Consider the following 8,821-nt stretch of genomic DNA (forward strand, 5'->3'; position numbering starts at 1 on the left):
CTAACAGAATGGTGACAGAAGATGGACCACTAAAATGTCCATCAATGAAACAGACTCCTCAAATTCAAAACGTAATAAAACTGTCAATAGGTTCTATAAAAGTTAAGACATTATATATACTGTGTGTGGATTTATTAACTGGGTGGTTTGAGCCCTCAATGTTGAGCCCCCAGAAGCTAGCCAGTTTACTGGCTAACGTTAGTATTCAGCTAACCATGGTTGGTGGTCGAAAAGCTATCGCCAGTTTTGTACAACGCGACTCAGACCAGAGCATACCGGACCTATTTTCTCTCCATATCCCCAGATTTCTACCGCAAGCTCTGGACATTTACACCTGGATCTCGCAGCTAGTTAGCTGCTATCCGTGTGACTATTGACTTACGTCGGTCCCGGAGCAAACATAAATTATTCTGGAGCCAGCTGAAGAGTTCCATCAGCCACTCCTAGGCTACAATCACCTATCCGGACCCATTTTACTGCCGATGCGGAGCCCCACCGGGCCTTCACGACTGGACTACCGATGTTATCTGCCTGAGGGAGTTATCCAACTGGCCCCTCCGTCTCAACGTCACCTGAACGCCCATCTGCAGCCCGCTAATCGTTAGCTGTCTTATCGGCTGATATCTGAATAGGTCTATCGGACAATTTTCTTGGGTCACTATAACTATATCTATTTTGCCAATTGGATTGGTCCCCTCTACTACACGGAACCCCACTAATCTACCGACGGAAACGCACAAGGTGGCTAAAAACAGACCTCCATCCTATGCTAGTGTAACGGATGTGAAATGGCTAGCTAGTTAGCGGTGGTGCGCGCTAATAGCATTTCAATCAGTGAAGTCACTCGCATTGAAACCTTGAAGTAGTGGTTCCCCTTGCTCTGCAAGGGCTGTGGCTTTTGTGGAGCGATGGGTAACGACGCTTCGAGGGTGACTGTTGACGTGTGCAGAGCGTCCCTGGTTCGCGCCCAGGTCGGGGCGAGGGGACGGACGTAAAGTCTATACTGGCCCGGCTAGCTGTCTGAATCGCCGTTACCCCAACCAACCTCACTACTCTCTGGACCATTATGATCACTCTAGCATGCCTCTCCTTAATGTCAATATGCCTTGTCCATTGCTGTTCTGGTTAGTGTTTAATGGCTTATTTCACTGTAGAGCCTCTAGCACTGCTCATTATACCTTATCCAACCTTTCAGTTCCACCACCCACACATGTGATGACATCACCTGGTTTCAATGATGTTTCTAGAGACAATATCTCTCTCATCATCACTCAATGCCTAGGTTTACCTCCACTGTATTCACATCCTACCATACCTTTGTCTGTACATTATACCTTGAAGCTATTTTATCGCCCCCAGAAACCTCCTTTTACTCTATGTTCCGGACATCCTAGACGACCAATTCTCATAGCTTTTAGCCGTACCCTTATCCTGTTCCTCTGGTGATGTAGAGGTGAATCCAGGCCCTGCAGTGCCTAGCTCCACTCCTATTCCCCAGGTGCTCTCTTTTGATGACTTCTGTAACCGTAAAAGCCTTGGTTTCATGCATGTTAACCTTAGAAACCTCCTCCCTAAGTTTGTTTTATTCACTGCTTTAGCACACTCTGCCAACCCGGATGTTCTAGCCATGTCTGAATCCTGGCTTAGGAAGACCACCAAAAACCGTGAAATTTCCATCCCTAAATATGACATTTTCTGACAAGATAGAACTGCCAAAGGGGGCGGTGTTGCAATCTATTGAAGCGATAGCCTGCAGAGTTCTGTCCTACTATCCAGGTCTGTACCCAATCAAATTGAACTTCTACTTTTAAAAATCCACCTCTAAAAACAAGTCTCTCACCGTTGCCGCCTGCTATAGACCACCCTCTGCCCCCAGCTGTGCTCTGGACACAATATGTGAACTGATTGCCCCCCATCTATCTTCAGAGCTTGTGCTGCTAGGTGACCTAAACTGGAACATGCTTTAACACCCCGGCCATCCTACAATCTAAGCTTGATGCCCTCAACCTCACACAAATTATCAACGAGCCTACCAGGTACCTCCCCAAAGCCTTAAACACGGGCACCCTCATAGATATCATCCTGACCAACTTGCCCTCTAAATACACCTCTGCTGTTTTCAACCAAGCGATCACTGCCTCTCAGCGATCACTGCCTCATTGCCTGCGTCCGTAATGGGTCAGCGGTCAAGCAACCTCCACTCATCACTGTCAACTGTTCCTTGAAACACTTCAGCGTGCAGGCCTTTGTAATCGACCTGGCCCAGGTATCCTGGAAGGATATTGACCTCACCCTGTCAGTAGAGGATGCCTGGTTATTTTTTTTAAATGCCTTCCTCACCATCTTAAATAAGCATGCCCCATTCAAGAAATTTAGAACCAGGAACAGATATAGCCCTTGGTTCTCTCCAGACCTGATTGCCCTTAACCAACACAAAAACAGCCTATGGCGTTCTGCATTAGCATTGAACAGCCCCCGTGATATGCAACTTTGGAGGGAAGTTAGGAACCAATATACACAGGCAGTTAGAAAAGCCAAGGCTAGCTTTTTCAAGCAGAAATTTGCTTCCTGCAACACAAACTCAAAAAAGTTCTGGGACACTATAAAGTCCATGGAGAATAAGAGCACCTCCTCCCAGCTGCCCACTGCTCTGAGGATAGGAAACACTGTCAGCTCCGATAAATCCACTATAATTGAACATTTCAATAAGCATTTTTCTACGGCTGGCCATGCTGTCCACCTGGCTACCCCGGTCAACTGCACTGTACCCCCCACAGCAACTTCCCCATTTCTCCTTCTCCCAAATCGTCAGCGGATGTTCTGAAAGAGCTGTAAAATCTGGACCCCTACAAATCAGCCGGGTTAGACAATCTGGACCCTTTCTTTCTAAAATGATCTGCCGAAATTGTTGCAACCCCTATTACTAGCCTGTTCAACCTCTCTTTCGTGTCGTCTGAGATTCCCAAAGATTGGAAAGCAGCTGTGGTCATCCCCCTCTTCAAAGGGGGGAGGACACTCTTGACCCAAACTGCTACAGACCTATATCTATCCTACCCTGCCTTTCTAAGGTCTTCGAAAGCCAAGTCAACAAACAGATTACCGACCATTTCGAATCCCACCATACCTTCTCCGCTATGCAATCTGGTTTCAGAGCTGGTCATGGGTGCACCTCAGCCACGCTCAAGGTCCTAAACGATATCATAACCGCCATGGATAAGAAACAATACTGTGCAGCCATATTCAACGACCTGGCCAAGGCTTTTGACTCTGTCATTCACCACATTCTTATTGGTAGACTTGACAGCCTTGGTTTCTTAAATGACTGCTTCGCCTGGTTCACCAACTACTTCTCTGATAGAGTTCAGTGTCAAATCGGAGGGCCTGTTGTCCAGACCTCTGGCGGTCTCTATGGGGGTGCCACAGAGTTCAATTCTTGGGCCGACTCTCTTCTCTGTATACATCAATGATGTCGCTCTTGCTGCTGGTGAGTCCCTGATCCACCTCTACACAGACGACACCATTCTGTATACTTCTGGCCCTTCTTTGGACACTGTGTTAACAACCCTCCAGACGAGCTTCAATGCCATACAACTCTCCTTCCGTGGCCTCGAACTGCTCTTAAATGCAAGTAAAACTAAATGCATGCTCTTCAACTGATCGCTGCCTGCACCTGCCCGCCCGTCCAGCATCACTACTCGGGACGGTTCTGACTTAGAATATGTGGACAACTACAAATACCTAGGTGTCTGGTTAGACTGTAAACTCTCCTTCCAGACTCACATTAAGCATCTCCAATCCAAAGTTAAATCTAGAATTGGCTTCCTATTTCACAACAAAGCATCCTTCACTCATGCTGCCAAACATACCCTTGTAAAACTGAGCACCCTACCAATCCTCGACTTTGGCGATGTCATTTACAAAATAGCCTCCAATACTCTACTCAATAAATTGGATGTAGTCTATCACAGTGCCATCCGTTTTGTCACCAAAGCCCCATATACTACCCACCATTGCGACCTGTACGCTCTCGTTGGCTGGCCCTCGCTTCATACTCGTCGCCAAACCCACTGGCTCCAGGTCATCTACAAGACCCTGCTAGGTAAAGTCCCCCCTTATCTCAGCTCGTTGGTCACCATAGCATCACCTACCTGTAGCACACGCTCTGGCAGGTATATCTCACTGGTCACCCCAAAACCAATTCTTTCTTTGGCCGCCTCTCCTTCCAGTTCTCTGCTGCCAATGACAGGAACGAACTACAAAAATCTCTGAATCTGGAAACACTTATCTCCCTCACTAGCTTTAAGCACCAGCTGTCAGAGCAGCTCACAGATTACTGCACCTGTACATAGCCCATCTATAACTTAGCCCAAACAACTACCTCTTCCCCTACTGTATTTATTTATTTTGCTCCTTTGCACCCCATTCTTTGTATTTCTACTTTGCACATACTTCCACTGCAAATCTACCATTCCAGTGTTTTACTTGCTATATTGTATTTACTTTGCCACCATGGCCTTTTTTTTGCCTCCCTTATCTCACCTCATTTGCTCACATTGTATATAGACTTATTTTTCTACTGTATTATTGACTGCATGTTTGTTTTACTCCATGTGTAACTCTGTGTTGTATGTGTCGAACTGCTTTGCTTTATCTTGGCCAGGTCGCAGTTGCAATTGAGAACTTGTTCTCAACTTGCCTACCTGGTTAAATAAAGGTGAAATAAATAAAATGTTGAAAGCCGTAGTTTATTTTCCAGGAATTGTGAACAGATACTGGGGACATGGGCCCGTGCATTATCATGCTCATCATCTCTGTCAAATTGACCGATAAAATGCAATTGTGTTCATTGTCTGTAGTTTATGCCTGCACATACAATAACCCCACCACCACAGGGCACTCTTTTCACAGCATTCTGCAAACCACTCGTCACAACGCCATCAACACCTTCTGCCCGGTACAGTTGATACCAGGATTAATCTGAACAGCACACTTCTCCAGCGTGGTCATCGAAGGTGAGCATTTCCCCCACTGAAGTCAGTTACAATGCCGAACTGCAGTCAGGTCAAGACCCTGGTGAGGACGATGAGGAACTTCTCAGATGGTTTCTGAAGAGATTCTTCGGTTGTGCACACCCAGTTTCATCAGCTGTCAGGGTGGCTGGTCTCAGCCGATCCCGCAGGTGAAGGAGCCAGATGTGGAGGTCCTGGGCTGGCGTTGTTACATGTGGTCTGCGGTCATGAGGCCGGTTGGACGTACTGCGGCTTATGGTAGAGAAATTAACATTAAATTATCTGGCAACAGCTTTGGTGGACATTCCTGCACCCAGCATACCAATTGCTCAAAACCTAAGATCTGTGGCATTGTGTGACAAAACTGCACATTTTAGAGTGGCCTATTATTGCACCTGTGTAATGACCACGCTGTTAAATTAGCTTCTTGATAGTCCGACCGGTGTGGCGTATCTTGGCTCAGGAGAAAATGCTCATTAACAGAGATGTAAACAAATGTGCACAACATTTGAGAGAGTATAGAACATTTCTGGGATCTTTTATTTCAGCTCATGAAACATGGGACCAACACTTCACATGCTGCGTTCCTGTTTGTTCAGTGTACATCACTTCAAAGTGAATAAGGATCCAATTTAAAGCTGCAATGTGTCACGTTTTGGGTGAGCTGACCAAATCCACATAGAACTGTGAGTTATAGATCTGTCACTCATTGAATGCAAGTCTAAGAAGTGGTAGAGCTATTCAGAGCTTTTCTATGCTTCCCATTCTTAAAATGTTGTTTTCATCAGTTTCAACACACCTGAAACAACAATGTTGCATTATGGAAAATATATTTCACATCGGTTTAGATGCTACATTATACGCTGTTTGTCGAACTGTTCGAATTTTAGCAACTTTTTAATTATTACATAATCTCAAGAGTAAATTTAGCCTCACAATTAAAATTTGTCATACACACACACGGTTTGCCTAAAATATATATAATATATAGTCTGTCTGATAACCAACAACGACAGGCAGGCAGCAGAATCGTCAAGGACCCCACATAGAAGCAGTTCTCTCCCTTATCGTCGATCAGACTGTATCAGAGCATGAGGTCTGACCGAAACGGTCTCGGAGCCTGTTGGTATCTACAAGCCACCAGACTGCTGAACACTTGAACAGGACTGACCACCTGCTCTGATTCTGCTTGCCATGCGGTAGCAGAGAGAACAGTCTATGACTGGGGTGACTGGAGTCTCTGACAATTTTCAGGGCCTTCCTCCGACACCACCTGCTGTAGAGGTCCTGGATGGCAGGCAGCTTTTCCCCAGTGATGTACTGGGCCGTACGCACTACCATCTGTAGTACTTTGCGGTTGGAGGTCGAGCAGTTGCCGTACCAGGCAGTGATGCAACCAGTCAGGATGCTCTCGATGTTGCAGCTGTAGAACCTTTTGAGGATCTCAGGACCTATGCCAAATCTTTTTAGTTTCTGAGGGGGAAAAGGCTTTGTCGTGCCCTCTTCACAACTGTCTTAGTGTGTTTGGACCATTCTAGTTTGTTGTTGTGGTCACCAAGGAATTTGAAGCTCTCAACCTGCTCCACTGCAGCCCCGTCGATGAGAATGGGGGCGTGCTTGGTCCTCCTTTTTCTGTAGTCCACAATCATCTCCTTTATCTTGATCACATTGAGGGAAGAGGTTGTTGCTGCTACCAAACACTTATTATGCTGTTCAGTTTAGAATAAAACGTTATCGTTGATTCCTGAGAATGGTCAAAATATTTTTTGCCCAAAAAACTGTGGTAAACTAAATGTGTAATAATCTCCATGATATTCTAGATAAAGGAAACCGTAATGTTGGTTTAATCTTTAATACAACCCAGTACCTTACAGCCAACTCATCACAGTCATATAGTCATTGAAAGGTATAGCTATGGTAGGTAGGTAGGTAGGTAGGTAGGTAGGTAGGTAGGTAGAGAGGTATAGCTATGGTAGGTAGGTAGGTAGAGAGAGAGAGAGGTATAGCTATGGTAGGTAGAGAGAGAGGTATAGCTATGGTAGGTAGGTAGAGAGAGGTATAGCTATGGTAGATAGGTAGAGAGAGGTGTAGCTATGGTAGGTAGGTAGAGAGAGGTGTAGCTATGGTAGGTAGGTAGAGAGAGAGAGAGAGGTATAGCTATGGAGAGAGAGAGAGAGAGGTATAGCTATGGTAGGTAGAGAGAGAGAGAGGTATAGCTATGGTAGGTAGAGAGAGAGAGGTATAGCTATGGTAGGTAGAGAGAGAGAGGTATAGCTATGGTAGGTAGAGAGAGAGAGGTATAGCTATGGTAGGTAGAGAGAGAGAGGTATAGCTATGGTAGGTAGAGAGAGAGAGGTATAGCTATGGTAGGTAGAGAGAGAGAGGTATAGCTATGGTAGGTAGAGAGAGAGAGGTATAGCTATGGTAGATAGAGAGAGAGAGGTATAGCTATGGTAGATAGAGAGAGAGAGGTATAGCTATGGTAGGTAGAGAGAGAGAGAGGTATAGCTATGGTAGGTAGAGAGAGAGAGGTATAGCTATGGTAGGTAGAGAGAGAGAGAGGTATAGCTATGGTAGGTAGAGAGAGAGAGAGGTATAGCTATGGTAGGTAGAGAGAGCGAGAGGTATAGCTATGGTAGGTAGAGAGAGAGAGAGGTATAGCTATGGTAGATAGAGAGAGAGAGGTATAGCTATGGTAGGTAGAGAGAGAGGTATAGCTATGGTAGGTAGGTAGAGAGAGGTGTAGCTATGGTAGGTAGGTAGAGAGAGGTATAGCTATGGTAGGTAGGTAGAGAGAGGTATAGCTATGGTAGGTATAGAGAGTTGTAGCTGGAGCTAAACTGCAACATCCTGCTAATTGACCCATAAAGGATCTACAATAGAAGAAGTGATGTTATTGGAGCCAGAAGCAGACAGTCAGCACAGCCAGTCGGCTACAGATCGGGACATGCACAGCCATTTAATAGTTACATTTGGTGCATTATAACCGTGTTCAAGTGTTAAGGTGAACCCCCCCCATCCCCCTCACTTTGAACACAACTTCCCCTGTACTGCTGTTTGGAAGCAGGCGGAGACTCAGGGAGCATTGAGTACACCAGGGCCTGGGTTTTGAAAACCTTAAGAAATGTTTTGTAAATCCAGGCACTGCAACTTTGGTATTAGGTAAGAGAATGGCACAAGGCTGGCTTGAGCAACGAAAGGAAACGATGTGCAACAACTAGACAGAGACATGTCCTGAGAAACAGTGTGTGGGCCATCCTGCCGACTTCAACACGCATTGTTAGCTTAGCAGACCTGGGACCAGGCAACCAGAGGCAGACCTGGGACCAGGCAACCAGAGGCAGACCTGGGACCAGGCAACCAGAGGCAGACCTGGGACCAGGCAACCAGAGGCAGACCTGGGACCAGGCAACCAGAGGCAGACCTGGGACCAGGCAACCAGAGGCAGACCTGGGACCAGGCAACCAGAGGCAGACCTGGGACCAGGCAACCAGAGGCAGACCTGGGACCAGGCAACCAGAGGCAGACCTGGGACCAGGCAACCAGAGGCAGACCTGGGACCAGGCAACCAGAGGCAGACCTGGGACCAGGCAACCAGAGGCAGACCTGGGACCAGGCAACCAGAGGCAGACCTGGGACCAGGCAACCAGAGGCAGACCTGGGACCAGGCAAATGATCAACAACATGTTGTAAGACAGTGAAAGGGCAAACGGATGAGACAGTTCTCAGTACAAACAGAGACAGATGTTCAGGCTAGTGGTCAAAATGCCACCCTATTCCCCATTTTAGTGCACTACATTTGACGAAGGCCC

The sequence above is a fragment of the Oncorhynchus tshawytscha genome, linkage group LG11, assembly GCF_018296145.1.
Source record: "Oncorhynchus tshawytscha isolate Ot180627B linkage group LG11, Otsh_v2.0, whole genome shotgun sequence".
Classification (NCBI taxonomy): domain Eukaryota; kingdom Metazoa; phylum Chordata; class Actinopteri; order Salmoniformes; family Salmonidae; genus Oncorhynchus; species Oncorhynchus tshawytscha.